The 25,471-nt window shown below is 42.5% G+C and overlaps 1 protein-coding gene across 2 annotated transcripts in view; it reads left to right on the plus strand.

The window, feature by feature from the left end:
- Window positions 1–16,192: 16,192 nt before the first annotated feature.
- Window positions 16,193–25,471, plus strand: part of CNGA3 (cyclic nucleotide gated channel subunit alpha 3) — a 38,711-nt gene continuing 29,432 nt past the window's right edge. For both annotated transcript variants that reach the window (XM_071746316.1, XM_071746322.1), the window contains exon 1: window positions 16,193–16,872. The gene's annotated coding sequence lies outside the window, so the exon portion shown is untranslated. The remainder of the gene's footprint in view (window positions 16,873–25,471) is intronic.

Raw genomic sequence — 25,471 nt, forward strand, 5'->3', positions numbered from 1 at the left:
CTGCTTGTGGTGCTTATTACCAAATATGAAGGAGCCACTCAGAGAGGGGAGAAGGTGCCACATTATTTTCAGATGAATGGGCATCCCCTGCTGTAGAGAGAACTGAAAGTACCAGGCTTAATACTCTGCTTCTCTTGGGCTCAGTCTACCAGCTGTGCTTCTAGACACTTGAAAATCTCAAGTCCCACTCTGTGCTTTGCTTTTTCAACAGCCATTAATAAGAAACAAGAATAGCCTAATGTCATAATTTAGCATAAATTATTCTTTTTTCTTTCTATAGTCAATGGAGACAAACAGAGTCTTAGAGGATATGATTTAGACATCTCCTCTTGATGAGTTCCTTTAGGTATATTACAAGTGCCTACTATAGGCAGTTGGTTCAGGTGTACACATGGCCAGCAAAAACTGATCCACTATCTATGCATGTTAAGCATTTTACAAGAGAAGTAAAAATTTGAGGTACCTGTTTCTGCCTCAGTGTGGGAAAAGAAAAAAAAAAACAAACAAAAAAACCCCAGATATTTTTATTTAGTAGAGGAGAATTACAGAATACACACAGCCAGAATAGCCAGGATAGTTCATTGGAGTGTGAGAGCAATTACTGAAATTTCTATCTAGCCTGATTCAGGGAAGACTTAAACCTGGGAAAAACTGAAATGGTCTGTCCTGGAAATTGCAGTTTGGGTAGTTCATGTTACCTTTTGTTCTGCAGCTCAGGCTTCTTAATTACTGCACTATCTCCTGGAGTTTCTCACGGAAAACAGAGTTGGCACACACATGCAGTCCTTGGCTATAAGGAGTCACTGGGGATCTATTCTACCCTTAGGAAAATATTGGAAGTGCTATCATTATACCAGAACATCTGTGAAAGGTATTTTACAGGTATGCAAAGGACTTTTCCCTCCATGACTGTTTCCTTGCTTGCCCGGAGAGAACATGGCTGGCTTGACTGCTGCATAAATAAAACTGAGCTCCAAAGGGCCCTGGCCTTTGATAAATGGCACTGTAGGATATTGTGTGGCTGCTCTTAACCACCCATTCACACTGCTCTGAGTGTATAAACACCTCCTGTTGATAAAATGAGCATGTTAGCATCAAACCTGAGGTCTCCCCCAGATATGATGTGCTGCTAATGGGAGGAGGGGATGCTTGACAGAAAAGGGTGCAGGTTTATGCTGACTGCTCTGTAAAATGGAGCATTAGCTCACACCTCAAGATGGATCAGTGTAATAGAAAGCACACTGAAGGATGAAGCCGCACAGGGGTTGGATTCAGCACATCATTAGCTCAAACTTCAGATCACATGGCTGTAAGAAAGTGCTAGAGGCAAACAAATGCAAAGACATCTATGGCCTAAACTGAACACCAGCTGGTTTTGCTCCCTGTTGTTCTTCCACTTTATTCAACTTAATCAGGTGTTGGAGTCCTAACAGTGACAGTGCCACTCTTTCCACTGAAAGTTTCCTCACATCTCAGTCCTTAGCAGGTTTAGAAGAGGCAATCGTCCATCTACAGTGGCATTCGCTGCTCCCAGGTAACACAGAACTGAGCACTGCAGCATCTGTGCAGCTGCCTCTCTGCCTCCCTGTTTTCCACATGATCTTTAGCTGCCTAAGGCTTTTGTGGAAAAATGTTGGGAAATTCAGAACGCAGGCTGTGATGTGCAGTCACAGCTACCTGCATGAACTGCTCTTAAACCCAGATTTGTGAATGTAAGCTGACTTTTCTTTATGTCAGAGAGTGACAGATGTCCCTGCACACCTCGTCTATGATTTATGTTGTATATCTCCAGCAGAGAGGAAAAAGGTCTAAGTGGGATGGAGATTTAGGACAGTAGATGCCATTGTTTTCAGGGAAGGTTCTGAGACTTGGATATTTTAGAATTTTCCCTTAGACTGCTGATGCCTTCTTCCACTGGAAACAGTCTTTCATCTGGAGAGAAATGGTTATGAAGGGGTATAAAAGGTTTTCTAGGCAACCATTTAATGGCTCCCCATATAAAGAAATATGGGGATGTGTACAGGGGCTCATTTTACAAGGTGATCTTCTTTTAATCTGAGAGCTTGCATCTGATCTTGTGGATATATTTCTTCCCCAGCATCTGAGTGGTTCTTCTTTGACATGGCACTGGGACTATTGTCCTCAGTTTCAGTAGCTAAAGAATTACTGTCATTGAATTTCACAGGATTGGTTAAGGCAGGATTAGATGGAAGGCTGTTGATTTTAGCCTTGTGGCTAATTCCAACACCTTTAGTATCCCTGAGTTAAGCTGTGAGTTTCAGGATCAGCAGACCTCTAAAACTCAAGGCTAATCTGAACAGTGTAGCAGGTCTTCCCTGGTTTTGCCATAAAGAAACAGATTAGACTTATTCAGACCTGCACCAAGCTTTGTTCCCAGGGGTTCACAAGATGCAGCTAAGCTCTCCCTAATCCTGGAATGTATTTTGAGTTCACAGTATGATGCATCTAACTTCACATCTTCCCATACTCTTTCTGATACAACATACTGTGAATCTACTAAAATGGAAAACCAGATATTTTACCAAGAAATAATAGAATAGAACAGAACAGAATAGAATAGGGCTATTTCAGTTGGAAAGGACCTACAAGGATCATCTAATCCAACTGCTGACCAAGTTAAAGCATGTTAAATTAGAGGCATTGTCCAAAGTGCTTCTTAAATACTAACAGGCTTGAGGTGTTGACCACCTCCCTAGGAAGTCTGTTCTGCTGTTGGCCATGCTCTCAGTAAAGAAATGCTTCCTAGGGATCAGTCTAAATCACCCCTGGTGCAGCTTTGAACTGTTCCCACCTGTCCTATCACTGGAACCCAGGGAGAAGTCCCTCTCCATGTTCCCTCCTCAGGAAGCTGTAGAGAGCAGTAAGATGTGTGGGGGGAGTGAATTCAGGCACTGCAATGAATACAAATGGGGAATACAGCTCAAATGTTTTGTTTTCTTCCACTCTTCTGCCCGTTTTTCATCTTCTCTGCCTGTCTGCAGAGCCTGGCTTTGCTCTGAAAGTCTTTTCACACACATTGCATTCATTTAGCATCCACAGATGCTGCCTGTTTGTTCTTCCCCGTTGTTTTCATTGATCTAACATGAAAGTCACCTTGAACTGAAAGAGCTTTGTTTGCCCTTGCTAGGCATGCAAAGCATTAAAAAATACAAAAATATAAATGAGCATAAAAAATACAGGAGCTAGACAAGGTTTTGTAGACATTGCATAGGAGGTCATAGATATTGAATCTGAGTTGTCCATTAAAAGGCAAGATGCTGTTAGATTGAATAAATTGCTAATAGAATAGTTGCAGACTAGATACTAAGGCAGGGCATGTTACATGTTTCAGTATTTTTATTTTCACATGCATTTTTTTTCTGAGCAGAAATATATTTGTTACTTACTAGTCAGTTTTTTTATTCATATCAGGATGAGCAGTGATGATGGGGTTAGTATGTAATTTGCCTGTAGATATATTATAAGAGGTTTATTACAAGAGAAAATAATCTTTCGTGAAAACAAAGGTTTAATCCTGCCAAGGTTTAATCCATGAGCCCTTCTTTTATGCATCTGCTTTACAGATGAAGGAAACTCCAACCCTTCCTTGCCAAACAAGAGACAGGACTTCAATTTAACTTAGTATTGAGTGCTTGTATGTTTTTAGGCACATGAATTTTAAAATACATTTTCAGACACATTCTGAGTATGCCCGCAGTGCTGACAGATGGCTGTTGGTCTGTTTGTTCTCTCAATTAAATATGTGTCTAAATGCATTTAACCCTCTTAGTGTTTGCTGGGACAAGTGTATTGCTGTGCTTCCTAGTCCCATGCAGTTCTGACATCCCTCGTGGTCAAAGAGCAGCTGCATGCTGCCACTCTGTGCTTTCATCCCAAGCACAAAAGCCACACATACCCTTCCTTCATGTTTGCCTCGACAAAAATAATTTTCTTTGCCTCTTCTTTCTCCTTTTTGGACTATGTATCTTCTGCTTAAATATGGCTGTAAGAGCAGCAGGACACTGAGTATTTTACTGCCGTGGAGAAATAGGTTACACTCAAGGGAAAAGCTTAAAGACAACATGTTTTTTAATTCTCTGTAGCTGGTGAGCATTTTGGGTGTCCCTTCTCCTATAACCATGTGATGCTTTGTGCAGGGTGGAATCTGGGCCACCAAGAGGAACTTTCCTAGTGACAAGAGCTCAGCTGACTAGCAACTCGTGGGCTATTTTTCTCCCTTTTCCAAGCCCACCCTGTATTGCTTTAAAAGAGATCAATGAATTCAAATAATGGTTTGACCACTTTTAACCATGATCTGTACAGTTTGACTGCCAAAGCCTTGAAGTTCCCAGCACTCCAAAGCACTGGACATGATATTCCTCCCACCACTGACTGTGTCTCCTACTGAAACTTGTGTTCCTCTGTATATGTGAACTTGTGTATATGTGGTTTTAAAGTGTTGTGGCAAGCACTTTTTAACTTCAAAGAAGTCAGGGAGAAGCTCAGAGGTCAGGCTCACTCCTTTGCAGGAACTGCCAGAGAAAAACTGAAGAACAGTTACTTAATAGCACAGCTGAATAAGGTGATGAAAAGTAAGTTTTCTTTTATTATGCATTGCATCTGCATGCACATCGGTTGCTGTTTTGCCTTTTCTTTCTTGAATTAGACTGCTAGAAGGGCTTGGGTCTTCTTATAAGCTCTGTCACGTTCAATGGCACTGCAGTTTTGTTTTTTCCAGCAAGTGGCCCCAAATAACTTCAGGCACTTGAGACACCACCAATGTACAGCAGCTTCAGTTAATTCACATAATATTCATCAGGTACTTGTCATATATAATGCTTTTAAAATGAGTCTCATTTGCAATCTAAAGGGTTTTTTATGAACAAATACATACAAAAGAAAGTTAGCCAAGGCAGTGCTAAGACCCATGCTTGAGAATTTCATCTGACAGTTGAAATCTGAATACAAATGCTTGGTGAGGAGTACATAGGTGTGTGCCCAGGATACAGTTTTAGCATCTAACTGAGCTGAGCTGGAGAAAAATCCAGTGATTCAGCATGTAGATGTGATGCTCATGAATACTGTAGCTACAAATATGCTTCCTGACAAAGTCTAAATAAATTAAGGAACTTTAAAAACTTTTTTTTTTTTCTTTTAAGACATACAGAATTGAAACAAATGGGATGAAGCCCTGTTGCCTAAACACATCTGTCCAGTGCTATCTGATACGCTTAAGGGTCTCCAAGACATCTGGTTCAGGCTGGCAAATATGACATAAGACTTAGAGAAGACTCATTTGGTCTGGCTGCTAGATGCTGGGTGAGATAATCCACAGCACCCAAAATAGTACTGAGCCAGTGAAGTCATTCCCTCTGGTGAATACTGAAGAAGAGGCTTAGATTTGTCTGTTTATATCCATTACCATCTATATCTGCTTAACTGTGTGGAGACCAGAGGAAGTCATTTTGCCCTTAAACAGCTTTAGAAAAAAAGGCACATCTACTGATAAAAGGCATGCCACAAAAAATGTCACTAAAAAAATTTTCTGAGCTGCTGCCCAGAAAGTCAGTGAAAGAACATTTATCAATTTTGCAAGTGAAAATGGAATTGAAAATGGAAAATGAAATTGAAAAACCATTCAAGTCTGAATAATAGGGATAAAATGCATAAAAACATTGATGGAACTACTGTCCTGAAGCTTGCTGATGTCAAGGCCAGGTCTTTTAGCTGGACAACCCAGGGAAAGGCTCCCAGGGTGAGGAAATAGCACATTTTTTAATATGTTGCCACCTCAAGGTGGGTTGTGCATGGAGTTTCAGGCCCTGACATTGCCATCCTCCCTTGCTGGCTTCTTCTCCTACTTGACAAATTTCCTCTTTGTTCAAAGAGTACTTCAATAGTGGAAGATAGAAGCCCCCGTGGCTCTTTTCTCCTCTAGGAATGACAAAGCAGCTGAGAAAGGGAGCTCCTCTCTCTTCTGGGAGAGCACTGAGACTTTTTGCTTGCAGCTCATCCTTGCCTGGGTCCAAAGGCTCCTAGAAGCTGGTTCTGAGGCAGAGCAATTGCATATTCTGGAGTGCAAGGTGCCTGAAGAGACAGGTGCTTGACAAGACATTAAAACTTATTTCTTGGTGATTTAAGTGGCTGCTCCTCCTGAAAACCCCACAGCTCTGGCCTTAAGCTCTGGCCCAGGGCTCCTTTCAAGGGTGTGTGATTTGGAGGTGCTGGTGCCATGTGTTAGCAGGATCCAGCCAGAAGCTCTGGTCAGGCTCTGCTGGGAAAAGCCCCTTCCACTGGTGAGACAGCAAGGACAGTGGTGGGTACCCTATCCCAGCTGAAGCCTGAGCTTGCCCTGCTGAATCAGTAGGATGTGAAAGGATAAAAATACCCCAGTTAGACACAAAACATTTATAGAGTAAGATTTGAGGTGGGAGGAGGGCACTGTTTGCAACTGTTTTATGTCTTTATTTTGGTCTTGAAGAAGACAGCAGATGTTCCCCAGTGACATTTACATTGAGCCACAGCAGTGTTTTCCAGGGCCTGATTTTTTGTGAACTGTAGCAAAAGGGACATATACCATACATTGCACTCAAGTTTTCCTTTAAGCTAACACCCTCTACTGTTCACTCCTGTATATTATCCATAAGCAAAAGGCAGCCACAATTAAAGTGACTTCTCCCTTCTGGGTAGAACAGCGATTTTCAGAGTACTTATTTATTTTGGTTTAGGTTATTCTTGAAAAAAGTACAGAAGTGATTTAGTCACCTGACCTCCTTTGTATGTCTTTCGGAAAAAGTAACATGCACCAGTGTCACTTTTTAATAGTCTTGATGTAGGATACAACTTACAGATATATTTTTGAAAATATATGCAATTCCTGATGTACCAAGAATGGCTTGATCACCGTTTGATATTGTTGAAAGTTGGGGCCTTAGTTAGCAATCAGAAGTCGTAAAATTTATTTTCTTTTTTTTTTATGCTGTATTTTTTTGGCATAGTTGAATGGAGTTTAACTGTGAATGCTGATTGCTCACATTTCAGAATTTTTTTATTTTTAAGAAGCCACTCCTCTTTCTTGTGTTTGTGCCCTGTTAATAAGATACCAAACTCTAAATTACCATGTAAACAAGATACCTGGGCTTGCCCACTTCTTCAGTACAGGCTCTTGCCATTCATCAACTGTTTATGCAGTACTGTGGTCAGACTGATCAGCCCATCCTTTGAGGGTAAGGTCAAGGGAAATGATGTATTTCCTTACAGTAAAGTATTATTTGTTACTGGAAGAAGGGTACTAAAACCAAAGGGACTTTTAGGGTCTTTTTTTCTGAAAGAAAGCTACATAGACATGGAAGAGGCAGGAGAAAATAATGAGCTCTCTTTCCCAGTCTCTCAGTTGCTCTCAGTAGCTTAACACAAGTGTCTGAAGCTCAGTTTCAGTCTCCTTATTTCTGTGTAAAAACACCTAGTACACCAAGCTTTCTAGCAATTCCAGTCTCCTTTAGTAAGAAAAGGGTTTAAGGATAACCTAAATTTAGGAATACTACTAGGAGCATGAAACTTATCCTTCAGACTCTTCTCCACATGTCGGGCAATAGATGGGAAACTGATATTTAGGAATGTCATCTACCAAAGCAATCCTTTCCTTCTATTACCAGCATCAAATCAGGCATTATCTGGTCTGTGTGTAGGCAGGTGTAAGCATGGCTAATTCTTATCAGCCATAGTGGGTTTTAGCAGAATTAATCTAATGAGCTCTGTCTTACTGCCAGCCTCTCAAGGTATTGCCAAAAACTCCGTGGGCCTGCCTCTAGTCCTCAGGTTTCCTGACCACTCAGAGTTTTTTTCTGAATTTCCTCTGTGGTGAAATAAGAGGCACTGTCCTGAGAAATCCCTTTTCTCAGTGATATCCATGCTGCCATTTCTCATTCGACTTCTCAAGAGGCAGCAAAAGATTATCTGCAATCTCTTTGCAGGCTGCTAATCCAGAGCACTCCTTGCTGTTCCTCTGGGTATGACATTAAGCAGACAACAAGCAGAACAGTGTATATTTTGCCATAGTCCCTGCTATGAAGGATCTTTGGCCATTGTACAGGATTTTAAAGTATGCTATTAGTTTGCTGAAAGAAAATTCCTGTTAGTATGGAATTAGGACAAGCTGGCCCCTAACTAGGATGATTTCAAATATATGCATCCTGATAAGCTATGTCAGTTTTGCTAGTCCATGATAAGTTATCATGCCTTAACCTTGTCTATGTGTGAGTAAGTTAAAAAAGGTGTTTGGGAACAGGTAGCCCAGAGCTCATGCTACAAAAGAGGGTATCTCCTCTGTAAAAGACAAAAGAGCTCATCTAACAAGAACCTGTCTCTCCCAGCAAGAGAGCAGTGAGAGCTGGTAACTTTTTCAGTTTAGGTAAATAAGCAAAGGAGGACATTAATCACTGACCTGAGATCTCAGATAGCTTTTTTTTTTTTTTCTTTTTTTTTTTCCATGCAAATCCTGCATTCAGTATGTTCTCATTGGCAAAGATTTCTGGTGTCTTTGCGTTTGTTGTCTGTGGTCATCTTGATATCATAAGACAATTCCCACCTGCCCCAACCAGTGATATTTGCTCTTAAAAAACATCTCATACTTTCTTTGGGGTTTCTCTGCCCCTCTCTAGTTTGTGTGACCTGGGGCTGGCCATATCTGCCTGTGATAGTGTAGTCCCAGTGCTGGAGGTCTGGCTGTGGGTTGTTCATACGAAACAAGACCAGAGTGCTGCTGCCCTGCTTTATTCCCTGATCTGTGTTAAATATCATATAAAAATATTTAACAGTACCAGATAAATGAAGTCTCAGCCAGACTCAGTGCCCTTTACTGAAATGTTGAAGTTTCTGTATAATACTCAAAAGCTTGCTTTTCATTACTAACACGAGTATTAGGGAGGCATATTTTACACCTTGAGCCTTGTGTACAGTAAAAGGAAACAACTGGCATTGGCTAAAAAACTCCAAGGCAAAACAAAGAGAATGGGATTTTTTCTTCTATTCTTCACCCAGTGGTTCAGGTAAATCACTGATTTCTGATAGGAGATATCAGACTACTCAGTATGCTCTTGAAGTGAGGGTCAGCACAAGGAGACCCCAAGCTGTTAGCTGCTAGCCCCTTTTTCCATACACTTCCCTTTGTTCCTCTGGTTCTTCAGTTTCTTTAGTTCTAAGTTTACAAATTGGCACCGCTCTTACAGATAGAAGTTAGAGATTCACCACTCATCATTTCTCCTGTGTATTTCAGGACAGTCTATCTAAGACTCTGGGCAGACTTTTGCCAGATCCTAATGAAGATATTTATGAGTTCATGAAAGAAATGTTTTTATTCTGTGATTACCAACATTTGCCTGCAGACTCTCAACTGAGTTGCACCAGATTCATTAGTGAGTTCCAGCAATGACAGCAACTTCCTTCATAAAGCAGGATGAGAAAAGCTTTTAAGCCTTATTTATATTTCCCACAAGTGTCTCTCTTTTCCTTGTGCTTGCTGCTAAGGGACTGTCATTATGTGACTGAAAATGCCAATTTACTGTTTGGAGGACTCAGACTGTATCCCTATGAATGCCTCAGGCCTGACTAGCATTTTGCTACAATTTCCCTAGAGACAGTGGGATAGTTTTATTTTTCACTAAGAGAAAGGCTTGTCCTGAGAAGCAACTTAAAAAATAAGTGTTCTTGTGTATACTTATTATCCCAAGTGAGTCACCTGGGAAGCACTAACAAGGCTGCGGTTGCAGTCACGTTTGTGTAAAAAAAGCAGCATGAAAATTCACAGAAAAATCCCCACAGCTCCCTGAGCATCTGTAGCACTTCTGCATGGCTTGTTAAGCCCGTGTCTTCAGGCAGTTTGACTCATACAAGATGGTGAATTCAAAGTCAGCAGGAATTTTCACACTTTTCTTAGGCCACGAGCTGTGTCCCTGCCGAGCAGGGACCATTTGCTCCCCATCTCTCAGGGGCGTCTTCTGGCAGAGAACTGGGCACAGGCACGTTCTTGCTTTTCTGTGAAATGTGCTGACTTTGCTACATGGCTTTGCTACAGAAATAATAAATCTGAGTGCCTGCTTGGGCACCAGGCAGGAAGGATCCTGATCTACCTCCTGCATTAGTCTGCTCTCTCTGAAATGCCTCTGTGTGCCTGTTGCAGCTGGGAGTGCTGCAAGTCTTAAAGAGTGGGAAGGTCTTAAAAGTGGAAGGTCTTAAAGAATCACCAACAAAGATATCAGGGAAAGGTGACTTTAATATAGATTTATGAAAGTATGGCTTAGCAGAATTCAATGGCAAGGTTCAGTCTTTTAATTACTATGTGGAGGAGATGTGTAGAGGTTGGAATTGGATGGAAGTGATATAAGCAGAAATCAGGGGAAATTATTTGTACAGGGAGAGAGGAGATGGAATCCACGTTGGGTTGGAGTAATTTGCACAGGGATCAGGGAAATTAATAAGCAAGGATCTCCCATTGAGTCACAAGGTTCAGAGTGGAGCCCCTTGCTTCCTAATCTCAGAGTGGAGTCTGGGTGTAGCTGGATCCACTCCTCATCCCAGACTTGAACAGTTTACAACTAAGGGTTTAAGTGCAGGGATTTCAGTGTACTTCTTTAACATACAATTATGGGTCTGGTGTGATTTTAAATAACAGTAAATAAAGGTTTATTGACACTATTATAATGAACAACAAAATTAGATTGTATGATTTTCTAACAACTGATTCAATAATCAAGGATTTCTTATAATCAGTATAGATGTTCAAGATCTATGAGTTTCTAAGCTAAATTGTATCACACACACACACACACACAAGATGTCAGATTTTGATACCTAAAGATTTTTGAACTACAAAAAAAAAAATTGTAATAAACTGCTGACTTACTCTATGGAATCAAATTATAACTATCTAATATAATTTGACCTTTTCTCCATATGTATGAGAAGTAATCTCTTTCCAGTCAGATGAACAACTTCCTCTGTGAGATGTGGGGGCAGTTTGGTGCAATCTTGGGGATCCCTCCCTCTTAGGACCAATATTTATAGACACTCAGGGTGATTGGCTTTGCTCAGTATTTTTCCATGATGGCCACAATTCAGATTAGGTCATTTTTGGTAATTTTCAGAGTGGGCCTGTAATCCAAGTAGGAGGGGTCTCAGGAATGTTTTGTAAACAACAGAGCTTCAGGTGCAGCCAGGGAGTTCCCAATTGCCCCAAATCACTGTATTTGCAGGAGGAGGAGAAAGTATCCAAATGTTTAAACTCCCTGCTCCAGCAGCCAAGGCCAGAAAGCACCAGACCATCTCAGCCCACTGCTACTGGAAAAAGAACAATGTTGGCTGATCAAAGGTGTTGATCTTTCAGTGTGGCTCAGTGAATGGAGGGGTCAGCATCACCACAGTGTCCAACACCAAAATATACTAGAGGCTTGGCATTTATTCTTTGGAAAGTTTAGCCTGTAGTGACTTGTGTTGTAGTTTTCCATGTAAAAATGACTGGCTTCTAAGGCTTTCCTATATATATATCAAGGATCCAATCCTGTTACACCCAGATGTGTGGGCTTCTTTCCGCTGCTTTCAGTGGGACACAGTGCCAATTGCTGTGTATTTGACATTTATTTTTGTGCAAACCAAGGAAAAATTCATTCCCTTTGGGTAAAAAAAGTCCTTCCTCCTTATTGTACCTCCACCTGGCATTGCAGATTAAGGTGAAATAAACTGTGTTTATCCACTTATAAGTAGGACAACATAGAGATTACACAGTAGAACACCAAACAGGCATGTGCACTTTCTTTCTTTTGTTTATATGGGTGTCTCTTGCTCTAGTGGGGTGAGTTTCTGAAAACAACTTGGGTGTGTTCAGTTTTCTACAGTAGTTCCTCACAGGATTAGGCTGTTTCAGAACTGTGAATATACCTCTGATGTGGATTTCAAACACAGCTATTGAAGGCTTCTGTTCCTTGCTTCTGTTTTTTCTGTCTTTTAAACACTTTTGACTTGCATTTGTATGTGTGAATTAGATAGTTTTGTTCAGCTGAGCTCCCAATTTGACACTCATCTCCAAATCATAACTCAAGCTGTTTAAATCCAAGTGGCTTTTACAGGTGGATCCAATCAGTGCTTCCCTTGGGAATGAAACCAAACAAGCTTTCCTCAGGTTTGCAGTTCAGTCCAATAGAAAATTTCACCCATCTTTGTTCATTTAATTCCTTTGAAGTGGAACAATCAGAAGAAATGGGTCATAACTGCAGCACAAACAGGAAATGATGATTTATAAACTTCAAGAAATTAGATTTTAACACATATTTATTATTTGTTTGTCTTTTTGTTTTAAAAGCTATTGTCTCCTGTCATGCATCTTGGTGGTGCTTTATTGCAGAGCATATCAGTCTTTAGAAATCTACTAGAATAATGTCAATACCCCTCACAACAGCACCACATAGCCAAAGCCTCAGATACTGCAAATAATTACAAGCAGCTGAGAACCAAGGTGTGAAAGAATGAAACATGGGGGTTGCTTTTAATTTCTTTTTTTTCCCTCTCCCTTTTCTATCTTGAGGTGCTGGAGGTCCAGATTTTTCCTTTTGTTTTTTTTTTTAATTATAATTTTCGGCTGCCAACTTCCACTCATGCTTTGCTGAATTGCTGCCAGAGAGGAATAAAACTGATACTTAATTTGCATATAAAACTACCAAATACTTTGTTAAAATTAGACATGGTAATCCATGGTTATGTTTTCAAGAGGCGTCTGTCAGTGACCAATAATTTTAGGTCTCTGAGTTAAGTAATGAGTAGTGCCTTGCTGAACATAACTATTGGTATGGATGATGTCTTGCAGCTGTAGCATGTTGAATCTCATTGTTGGTAGCTCTTGGAGGACTAGTTCAATGACAATATAAATGAAGCATGTGCTAAACTTGAAAGAAAATGTCATGGAATTTATGAAAATTCCATGAAGGAATATTTATTCCCTGGATAAACATGTTTTCACTTACATCTAACATTAAAAACAACCCAAAAAACAAAAACAAACAAAAAACTAGAATATTAAAAGGCATTTATTTTTTCCTGTCATCTTTAATACCTATGTAAACTATGTGGCCAAAGTCTGCCACTAGTAGGTTGAAACCTGCTGGTAAGTAGATTTGAATAAGAACATAATGTGGCACTCAGTGCCATGGTCTGGTAACCACAGCGGAAGTGGATCAAGGGTTGGACTTGATGATCTCAGAGGTCCCTTCCAATCCAACTGATTCTATGATTCTATAATATTCACATAGGAATTCATGTGAGGACTGGAAAATGTTGCTAAATTTATCTACAGGACTCAGGATGGTTTTCTGCTTCTTAGTGCCTACTGCTTTGACAATGATGGTTGACTATAAACAGCAATTAAATATTTTTGTCTGTTTGCTGTCAGCTTCATGATACCGGACAAGTCTGTTTAAAGCATTAGTGTTCTAACTTCTCTTCATTTTGACTACATTTTACATGTGTTTGTTCAGTCTCTTTGGGGATTATTTAGCAAAACTAAATCTTTGAGTTTTGCAACTGGTTAAATTCCATTTTGGAAGTAATTTCACATACAATTAATAGCCACATCCCTGAGGCTGCCTTTGAAGAGGCAAACCACAAGTACCGATGTTTGGAACAGTCACTGGGATTTCAAAAAGCATTATATTTAGCAAATCAGATTTTAATTTGTGTAAACTTATGCCAAAGCTTGTACCAGCATCTTTAGTGAATTATCTGGACATTGTGGTGCTTTGGAGTTACACAAAGCCCTCAGCAGCACCTGTGCCTCAGAAGAAAATGGTGCAAGAGGATCAGAGGGAAGGACAGTGGGTTTAGCATCTCCCTACTATACAGTGGCCACACCGTGCTAGAGCATGGACAGTGCTAGAGCCATTTTGATCCCCTCTCCCCTTGTATTTGTTCCCAGAAGAGACTTTGGATGTATGATGGAAAGGGGCGCTTTTTTTTTTTTTTTTTTTTGACTTGACATGTAATGTGCACATGATGTATAATAATCCTTGTTAAAGTTGCGGGAAGTTTAAACCTTCTTTTGCTCTTTTTGGGGGGGTTTCAGTGCCTGAATGGTGGTTCTGGTATAGTAATGGTTCTGCTTCTTACTGTAAGGAGTTTTGCTACCATTTTGTCCCTCTTTTCATAAACTCCCAACTAATCCCACCTTCTCTGATTTTTTTTCCCCTTCTCTTTCCTTGTCATTCCTTACTCCCATCAACAACTTCATCTCCCTTTTGCTCCATATTCCCCTCTTATTATTGTGTTGCTTTAGAGAGGCATGCCTTGCTATTTGGACATCAAATGGTTTTATGGGATATTTTTCCGGGAGGTGGTATGGAGCACCCTGTCCCAGCCATCCTGTGCTAGCAGCAGTAATTGCTCTCATCAGCTTCTCAGACCAAATGGTCTCATCAGTTGGAGAGTTGTTGGACCCTCAGCTCTATTTTTTTCTCTGTGAAGATGTACCCTGTTCCTCAGGAGTGTGTTTAAATGCTCCCTGCTCATTCAGGGAGCAGATGGTCACTGGTTGATAAAAAGTGAGCTATTGGGAGCTTAACCAAGTCTCCCTCTTCTGCACTTACAATCAGTAGGGATAACTGACATGGAATCTGTGACTGGAAGACCTCCAGCTTTTTTTATGATGAGGAACACCTAGATGGAAGCAGGAACTAGCTAAGCACAGTTACATGCTAGGGGGTTGCACATTGCATTTGGAAAGTGCAACCAGTGCTTGAGCCTTTGGAGCAACCTGGCCCTTGGTGCATGTCTGGCAAGGCAAACCTACCAGCACTCACCCTACCAGCACTTCCAGGACACTGCTCAGAGTTGTCCTGGGAACAATCTATCAGGAAAGGAGAAGAACAAGAATGCTTCTCAAAGACTTTCTGCCTTCCCAGGCTTTTCTGTTTTGATGCCCAAAATCCTGTTACTCTGAAGATCAATGTGATAGCTATGTGAGAGAGCCCTCAAGTTTCTGATGGGGTTTTAGGAGATTTAGACATGGCCTTTTCCTTCCATCAGTGCTTGCTGTGTGATGTGTTTCACGTATCTTATGTAAAATAATTCTTAGTGAGGGGAGAGCAGTGTGTAGCTCAGCCTCTCCATAAACCCAAGCACTTAAATGCATTTCTGGTGTCATATTGTGTTCAGTCTAGCTGAACAGACGTTGTGCAGCAAAGTGCAGCAGCCTCTCAGTTGCGAATGACATGGCTTTTGCCAACTCTTTTTCCAGATGAAGAATCATTTTATGGAGCTTTCATACAGGCGTCTTTTTTTCCAGCTTCTCTGGACCCTAAAAAAAAAAAAAAAAAAAAAAAAAAAAAAAGCAGGATCAGAATCGAAGAGGTGAAGTTCAAGGGAGTCTGAAAGCCTCCGGGGAGCTTCGGCAGGACCCAGGGAGGGAGGCAGGTGGCCTGGCACAAGCTGAGAACCAGGAGTGAAGCTCAGCTGCCTCTAGGAGGTCAAGGCGAGGGGACCCAAGCACTGAAGGAGAAACTTAGCGGTACAAAAGCCTCCCCACCCAGGAGGTACCGGTCCCAGCAGTAGCTGTGACGACTCTGGGGTATCATTTCCTCACGGCACCCTTCAGGCAGGACGCGTGTGCCAGGGAAACAGAGGCAAAACCAGAGAAACTCATTCCCTGACGGCGGGCGGGGGGGACAGTGACACAGGGTTCCAGCCCGCACAGAGGGTTCCAGCCCGCAGCTGCACATCCCGCAGCCGCCCGCCTGACGAGGCCCCGCTGCTCCCCACCCAAACCTTCCAGCCCCCCCTCAGCCCTGCGCGGCAGGAGAGAGTTGTTAGGGAGAAACCGGGGGGTACAGCAGGCACCAGACCCGGCCCACCACGGCCCGGCCCCCGGTGGCGGCAGGGAGGGGAGTGTGCCCGGCGGCGGGGGCTCGGAGGCCGGGGGTGGGGGGCGGGAAGCCGGGTTTCTCTCGCAGCTCTCCCCTCCCGGATGTCTCTCGGACTCTGCGGAGCCTCCCCTCGGCCTCTCCCCAGCGGCAGCGGTGAGCGCGGCGGGTCTCCGGGTGGCGACGGGACCCCGCCTTGCCGAGCGGGGCTGAGGCTGAGGCGGGCTGAGCACCAGGGATCTGCCCGCCACCTTCCCGGGGAGGAGGGGCCGAGTGCCCGCCCGGGCAAAGCTCCTCCCCGCAGGTAGCGAGCTCCGCGGGGGCGAGGCTGCGTCCGCTGCCGGGAGGACCCCGGGGGGTCCGGGGGAGCCGCTTCGCAGCCTCACGTCGCTTTCACGGCTTCGAGGAGACGGCGTCGCCGCCCGGGGCTACGGTACCGCTCCCAGCCAGCGGCTCCGGGCCGGCCCTGCCCTGCCCTATTCGCGGCGGGCTCCCAACTTTCCTCGGCGTGGCAAGAAATGTGCCGGGGCCCCGCCGAGCGGCTTTGACGTCTTGATCCTCTCGGAGAACATAACAGGATCGCAAAGCCCTCCGAGCGGCTTTTCCCGGTGAGCCGGGCTTAGGCGTGCCGGGGGTTCGGGCTCTAATCCGCCCCCGTCTCCCAGAGGAACGGCCGCGGCCGGGCCCTGCCCCGCCGCCCCCGCCGGGCCGGGCCGGACCGGACCGGACCCTGCCCCGCCGGGGAGGGCAGCGCTGCCGGGGCTTCCCCCCGCCGCGGGCCGGGAGCGGGGTCCGGACCGACAGACGGACAGAGCGTCGGGGGAAAGGGGCAGCGCTGGCGGCAGGGCGTCTGCTGGAGGATAACGGACCCGAGGCTCCAGCGGACAGACAGACAGACAGACAGACAGACTGACAGGCAGACAGACTGACGGATAGACTGGCTGGATTCGAATATTGCGAAGAAAAGCGTGGACAGGTGAGTATGCGAGAGGAGGCACTGAGCCTCCGTTTCTCTTACGCCTGTGGGAGTGGGGTCATGTCCCGCATCTGACTTCAATTCTAAACCTTAACGCAGAAGCTTGTAATGGAAACGTATCTTACTTGCTTTTTTCCCCCTATTTGTTAGCTTTGTAATTTTTATTTTATTTATTTTTAATTTTTTTAAAAGGAAGGTGTTAACTCTGTTGACGCAGAGATCCGTGTGTCCACAGTTAAACTGCATGCAGGTCATAAATCCGTACAGAAGGGGGGTTATTATCCCACCCCTTTTTGACTTTACAGCTTTGATCTCTGTGCCTGACTTCTCTGCTGCCCGGTGTTTCTGGTGCAAGCATGAGGTTGCAAACCCAGCATAAAGAAAACACTACCAAACACGGCCAAGCACAGTGAAAGGAAATAACTCTCCTGGGGTTCCCACTGCTTCTGCTGACTGACCTTGTTTATAGCGATACAATGGATTTTGCAAAACTTGTGTAGGCTATAATGTGTCTAAGAATGTGGGAGATACAATAATGACTATAATCAGTGTCTTTCTCTAATGCACATTCCTCTCACTTGCTAAGAGGAAAAAGCCAAAAGAAGACAAAGAAAAATGACATGAATGTTACTTTAAAGAAGTGATGTTAAATGTAAATACTGGTACTGGTTAGCACTGGACACCTTTAACTACATTTTGTTTTCCAGATTCAGAGTTACTATGATCAAAGCAAGCAGTAAAAGGACTATTGTATTTAAAATCTGTAATTTTCTTTGTTACAGTTGTGTAAATTCTAGTTTCAGATGTTACATTTTTTGAAATAGTCTAATACTGCATTCAGTCGGCAGAGTTATTTATTTCCTCTGATATTTTTTGTGTCATTTTACTTAAGTATGCATGTTAAAACCATCTGATTAAAAAAATACACGGTGGAAATGATAATGGGACTGTCAGGATGTCTAATCAGCAAGAGTAATCACGGTAAACAAGCACTGGATGACTTGAGGGAAGAGCACATCAGCTTGCAAAAATCGTACACCATCCTTCCCTGTCAGTGTCTCTCACCTCTGCCTTCTGGATACCCCTGCACATATCAACCTTTGTCATCCAATTTGCACCCCAGCTCTGCCATTGTGGTTCAGCACGTTGTCCAGCAGCCTCCTCCAGTGTTGCCATCTCTTTTCATTAGCATCTCTTAAATCCTCTTTGCTCGAATGCCGTGCTCCTGCATGTGAAACGTGACACAGATTCCCAGATTACCTCCCCTGCCTTCCCTCCCCAGCAAATGGGGTGGCCCTGGCAGTTTGCATCAGGTGTAGGAAAGGGAGTGAATTTGAATGGGTAGCATGCACAGGTGTGCACATGCACACACACAAGCATACATATATAACTATATGTACATATATATATATAGTTATATATATTCCCAGATACTCATTAGGAATGTAAACCTGCTGTGTTTTACCTGTATTCATGCCCTTGCTATGTTCATTTTTACAAGTTACTTTGGCAAATGAATGACATGACAGAGGTGTTGGCAGGACTGGAAAATTTTAGGCAATGGTTACAGAAGCCTAGCACAGAGCTTTTTTGCTGTATAGAAATGTGGGTATCTGCCTCATATTAACCTATCCTGGCAACAGAAACAGCATGATATGACTTGGTTTCCAGTCAACTTTAATTTGTAATTTACCATGTTTTAATTTACAATGCTGTGTTCAATATACATAGTTTCTCCTGAACAGTTTCCAGTCTAAAAATTAATACATTTATCAAAAATGGTCTGCAGAGAAATTTAGTAATTCTTAGGAAATTGAACTGTATTACTAATAATTCATAGGTATAGCAGGGAAACTCAGTCTAAATAATTAAATCTATTTAAAAGGTTATTTTGCTACTACAAAGGGCCAGGGACTCAACCATCTGCTGGATCAAGGATGCATTTAATTCCAAAACTATAAATTTTACGTGTGTGAACGTCCAACGTTGTGTGTGGTATATGCACATCCTTGAGTACCTGTGAGAGGTAACATATTTGTTTGCCATATCTCTTGTACTGGGGTTACTAAGCTATGTGTGCAAATTATTTGAATTTTCAGGAGTCATCAGTGCCCACAGACTATGGAATATGCAATATTATGTAGCAGATAGTAATAAATATTGGAAAATGTACTTTTAAAAGATATTATAAGGTTGAAGGATCATAAAATAGAACCACATGATCATAGAATGGTTTGGATTGGAAAGGACTTTAAAAATCATCTATTTCTAATCCCTTAGCATGGCCAGGAGCACTTCCCACTGGATCCTCCAGACCACATCCAGCCTGGCCTTGAACACTTCCAAGGCTGGGGCATCTGCAACTTCTCTGGGCAACCTGTGCCCCTGTCTCACCACCCTCACAGGAAAGAATTTCTTCCTAATCTCTAACCTAAACCTACCCTCTTTTGTCTTGAAACTGTCCCCCCTTGTACTATCACATCATTACAATGCTTGTAAGAAGTCCCTTTCCAGCTTCCCTGTAGCCCCTTCAGGTACTGTAGGGCTGCTGTAAGGTCTCCCCAGAGCCTTCTCTTCTCTGGGCTGAACAACCCAAACTTTCTCAGCCTGTCTGCATAGCAGAGCTGCTCCAGCCCTCTGGTCATCTTCGTGGCCCTCCTCTGGGCTCCCTTCAACAGCTCCATGTCCTTCTTGTGTTGGGAGCTCCAGAGCTGGACACAGTACTCCAGGTGGGGTATCACGAGAGTGGAGCTGAGGGGGAGAATCACTTCCCTTGACCTTTTGCTTCTTTTGATGCAGCCCAGTTTGTGTTCTGGGCTGCAAGCACATTGCCAGCATGTTGAGCTTTTTATCAACTAACATTCCCAAGTTCTCTTTAGCCCTGTTCTCAATCTGTTCTCTGCCCAGCCTCTGTTTGTGCTTGGTGTTGCTCTGACCCACGTGCAGTACCTCACTGAGCTTCATGAGGTAGGCACAAGTGCACCTCTCAGGCTTGTCAGGTTCCTGCTGGATGGTTTCCCATCCCTTCAGCGTGCTGGCCACACCAGGCAGCTTGATGTCAGCAGCAAACTTGCTGAGGGTGCACTTGATCCCACTGTCCATGTTGCTGACAAATGAATGGTTAATTTAAACTGTTATGCATAATGACTCATGAGGGTAAGGTGGTGTAGCCTGCTTGTTATTTTTCCACCCTCTGGGCTTGATCTGGTAGCTGTTAAACAGAGATTATTTCCATGAGAGTGTGGCAGAATTAAATCTGCAGCTTAATTTGCAAACTTCCAAACCATTGCAGGAAAAAGTTGCACCTTGCCTTCAAATCATGTAGTTGCTTAGAGGTCCATTGTCTGGTCTTTCAAGTCCATCTGTTGTCTGTACCAGTTGATACCTTGCAACCAGAATGTCACAGATAGCAGGCCCAGTGTACATCATGTACAGCTCAACTACAACTATTACAAAGTGATGTAACAAGGATCATGTAGGTGGAGGTCAAATCCCAGAGTAAATCCTGAAGACTTACCAAGGTTGAACCTGAGAGGCTGCATGAGGATTTGGAACGTGTCTTAACTAAAATGATGTAAGTGATCTTCTGCAGCTTATCACTGCTTCCATAGCAATAAGTAAAATGTTGAAAGGCTCAACAACAGTGTGTTACCAACTACACAAATGTAAGATCTATTATAAAAATCATATGTCACCTTTTACTTTCTGATGGTGACACATATTTCACCTTGAAAAGCTATTTTTTGAATCCTGCCATAGGACATCTTTGCTGTCTGTAGTCCTTTTAATCTAAACAAATAAGCTTTAAGAATATCAAGTGGTGGTATAAACAGCTTGATTGGCCATCAGCTAGATAAGCAACTATGTTTAATTAATATTAGAAGCATTAATATTTGTTTTGTTAACAATTTTGAACTAAGTACGGGTGAATTAACATATTCTGCTCCAAAGGAGAACTTTTTTGGTTTGTCTAATTTGAAGCTTAATTTGACTTGAGAAGTTTCTTCTCTTAGAGGTGCAGCTCCTAAGCACAATGCAATTTGCTGCAAATGGGTGAATATGTTTGAGAAGGGGGAAGTTGCTGCTGTGAACTGGGTGCCCACCTCCTTTTGGCCTTTAATTAGATGCCCAGTTGTTTTCAATGTCTTGTTTTAGCTTCAGCCATTTCAGTAGCTTCCTTTTCAGCATCTGATTCCTGGGTACCTCATTCTTTCCATGCCTTCTGTAGGAAATCACCGGACGGTACAGCTCTAAAAATTTAAGTACTGCAGCCTTTGAACCTCTATTTCTAAGCCTTTAATGTCATAAAGAGATAAACAGAGCCTGATATTAAAAACTAGGAAATGCTTACATGGGTCTGGAGTGTTTGTATGTTACATGAATTTGTATTTTTTGTGAAATAACTGGCTGTCTTGATAAAACAGGCCTGTCATGCCAGACAGTATATATAAAATAATTGGACTTGAAACATGAGTTGCTATTGAATCCAACAGGAAGAGGGTAGAAAAGTACATGAACTATCTGTATTTGGAGTAGGGAGGACTATCACAAATGTTTCACTTGTTATATTTTTAGTAGGATAACACATCTTTCTCATTTACCTCTAGTTTCAGTCTCGATGATTTATGCACTGAAAAGCAATATTCTGGAGTGTGGAATTATTATACATCTGTTTCAGGTTAATATAGTTGGTAGCAAGGAAAGAAACACTAAAGACAGAGTATGTTATAATTCTGCTTAGGTCACTGGTAAAGTTGTTTATCTTTCAAGAGCTAAGGTTGTTTCAAATAAGTTTTGTATTGCTATCTGTTTGACAGTGGAAAATTCTTTCACCTGAGGCAGTTTTTGTTTTCCGTAAGTTGTCTTGGTATGCTGAAAGATAGATCACTGAGTTCTGGGAAGTTTAAAATTACAAGGATATTTTAAGGATCCAGTTCTCTTATTCTGTTGCCTAAAGCTGGGTAACTAGATTCAGGCTCAGAGGACTCTCTTTCTCTCTCTGTTGGTCTGTCTCTCTCTCTCTTTACATTATTTGTGAGATAAATACCTGTTTTAAATGCCTTACATGGATTTATTTAGGTAAGCAAGTTTTACCCTTGGTGTAATTACTAGCTTTAAATATTCAGACCAGAGGCTGTACATCAAATTTAACAAGATTTGTAGGAGCCAGGTATCTGCCCAGGCACTGGCAGAATCTGCAGGACCTCTGTGAGATTGGACCTACCACAGGGCACAACCCAGGGCCGTAGCTAGGCTGGTCACTTCTCAGTGAAAATGTGTTTAAGAATGGGTAAAACACTGCACAGGCAGTGTGAGGGTATAAAGGGAAACACACGAGTGAGAAACAGCTTTGCAGACACCAAGGTCAGAGGAGAAGGGGAGGAAGGTGTTCCATGCACCAGAGTAGAGATTCCCCTGCAGCCCATGGACAGGACCATGCTGGATCAGACATCCACGGTGGAGCACCTCATAGTGGAACAAGTAGGGATTTCCTGAAGAAAACTGCAGCCAGTGGAGAAGAGCCTATTCAGGAACAGGTTCTCCAGACAGGAGCTGTAGTCCGTGGAGGACCATTCTGGAGAAGGTTTATCCTGAAGGACTGCAGCCCATAGTGGAAGACCCACACTGGAACAGTTTGTGAAGGACTGCAGCCCCCATTGGAGCACGGGAATAGTGTGAGGAGGAAGGAGAGCAGAGAGGAACCATTATGGACCGATGGCACACCCATTCCCCAGCTCCTATGCTGCTGGGTAGGATGGAGGAGGTAAAGAAGCTGGGAAGGTAGGAGTGAGGTGGAATTGGGAAGAAAGAAAAAAAAAAAAAAAAAAAAAAAAGACAGAGGTGGAGTATTGTGTCCAGTTCTGGAGCCCTCAACACAAGGAGGACATGGAGCTGTTGGAGCAAGTCCAGAGGAGGTTGATGAAGGTGACCAGAGGGCTGGAGCACCTCTCTTATGAAGACAGGATGAGAGAGTTGGGGTTGTTCAGCCTGGAGAAGAGAAGGCTCCAGGAAGACCTTACAGCAGCCTTCCAGTACCTGAAGGGACCTACAAGAAAGCTGGGGAGGGACTTTTTGCAGGGGCATGTAGTGATAGTACAAGGGGGAATGATTTTAAACTTGAAGAGGGTAGATTTAGGTTAAATATTAGGAAGAAATTCTTTCCTGTGAGGGTGGTGAGGCACTGGCACAGGCTGCCCAGGGAAGCTGTGGCTGCCCCCTCCCTGGTTCAAGGCCAGGCTGGATGGGGCTTTGAGCAACCTGGTCTGGTGGGAGGTGACCCTGCCCATGCAGGGGGGTCGTAACTAGATGATCTTTAACCTTCCAAACCAAACCATTCTATGAAATCTTTTGTTTTAATTGGGAATAAATGAAATTAATTTTCCCTAATTTGAGTCAGTTTTGTCTGTGATGCTAACTGGTAAGTGATCTTTCTGGTTTTATATCGACCCATGAGCTTTCTCATCCTGTAGTTTTCCTCTGGACTGCTGAAGAGGGGGAGTGAGAAAGCAGCTGGGTGGGTGTCTGGCAGCCAGCAAAGGCCAACCCATAACAACTGTATTTTTAAATACAAAGCTAAGTTCTAGTCCATTCTTAAAACTGTCTTGTAAGCTACAGCTTTTAGTGGCAGTTTTAGGATTGTAGGCCTCAGCTAGAGCTGTCTCTCTGTGGTCCTGCAAAAGTTTGCACACTTTCTCGTCTCTGCAGAGTTTTTCTGCTGTCTGACTCGGGATAGCTCCATGCTTGCTTTAAGCTGCACTCTAGTCAGTTGCTTGCCAGGTTTTGGTTCCAGTTTTGAAATACCCTGTCTAGACCATTAAACACAGTTAGAAACCTAGGATACCTAGAAGGAACAAGTATTTCTCCTTTAACAGATAGCCAGTAGGTTGTCAGAAATTTTATGTGCTTCAGGCAAGGCCAAACATGTTGCTTCAAGAGGTCTCATCTCCTGCTCTGTACCTAAACTACTGCAGTATTTATTTCTACCAGTCCTGGGTTCTGTCTCTCTCTACTGAGCATGCATGGCACAATTTAATAGTGAACATTCATCCACTTTCCCTACCTCCTTCCAAAAATATATTAATCTATTTTATTGCTTAACAGTACAGTTGTATTTCTGTGATTTTTTTTTTTCTTCCTTTCCCGCTGAAGTTCAGACCACACTGTATATTGAATTTGGATTTTACAGCTCAAATCATTGTGTGGGCTCTGAAATGAGCTCCAATTTTACCTAAAGATTTTATAGCTTCTTATTCTTTGCCTTTCTAGGGCGAGCGAGCCCTGTTTTTCATTGTCCTTTTTTTTAAGTCCTTGATCATTCTTGCCACACTTTTCTGTTTAAGATAAGGACATGGAGCAGGTTTAATGCTCTGTGTCATTAGCATTTTCCATGTATACATCATCAGCTACTGTGTCAGCAAGCCTGCCATGCACTCAGCATTTTGGAGCTATACATATAGAGTGTTCATGTTCCCCCTCTGAGAGGGGAATTATGACTAATTTGGAAGCATATCATGTACTTTACATGCTTTTCACCAGCACTCATTTGTTTCCATTTGCCTATATGGCACATCACTAGCCATCAAATTAAGAAATTGATTTAATTGTTGTAGGTCATGCTGGAGTTCCTTGGACTCTTCTTCTGTTGTTTCTCCTGTCACAGTACTTTATGCCATCTGAAAATCTTCTTGTCTTACTGCTCTTTTCATCAGCATCATTAGTGAGAGGTTCTCCTATGGAACCCTGAGGTATATTGTTCTTGGACTTTTGCAGTGGTGAAGGTGACTTTAATTCCATTCTTGTCTTCCTTCTAAGCAGCTAGTTTTCCATCCAAAATAGTCTTTGGCTTCATATGCTATGACTTACTCTGTTTCTTTAGTGGCATAGCTTTTGTAAGTCTAAATTAGGTATAGAATGCTTCCCCATATTCAGTGCTCCACTGGCTAATTCAAACCATTCCTGGAGATTATGGCTATCTAATTCCAGTATCTATTAGTAGGGTTTAATTCCAGACTAGTAGTATTTAATTCCAGGAGATTAGCACACCTGGGGAAACCATGTCATTTTGAACTTTAAAGAGACACTGTACTTAATGGTTTTTAAGTAAACTTTCAGGAAGTGAGGCACAAATCATAGGTCTGCAAATCCATAGGTGACCTCTGCAGCTTTTGAAATACAGAATGGGATTGTTCATTGTCCTCCAGGTTTAGAAGAAATGTCTCTTCAGTGAGATAGTTTGTGTTGTTGGTGGCAAATTAGCTACATCATTCCTAGGCTTCAGAATGTTTTTCTAATCTCATATTTTTATTGTCTCAACAGTTTTATTTATATTGTTGGACATTATAAAGCAGGTGACCCTTGTTTAAGAACTGTTGTAGATAGACATTAATCTGATTGTGAATCACCAGAACTAGTTACAGGGCTACTGTTGTGTTAACTGGCAAAACTAGGAAAGATCTTGACTCAGTATTAGCTTTGTGTTGGAAATACATCCTTAGAAAAAGTTAATCCTTGTTAATTATTTTAGGAATCATTTTAAAATCTTAAACTAGAGTAAAGTGTTTGATGGGGATACATGGTGAATACATGATGCTGTTCAGTG

This window comes from Heliangelus exortis, chromosome 1, assembly GCF_036169615.1.
Source record: "Heliangelus exortis chromosome 1, bHelExo1.hap1, whole genome shotgun sequence".
NCBI lineage: Eukaryota > Metazoa > Chordata > Aves > Apodiformes > Trochilidae > Heliangelus > Heliangelus exortis.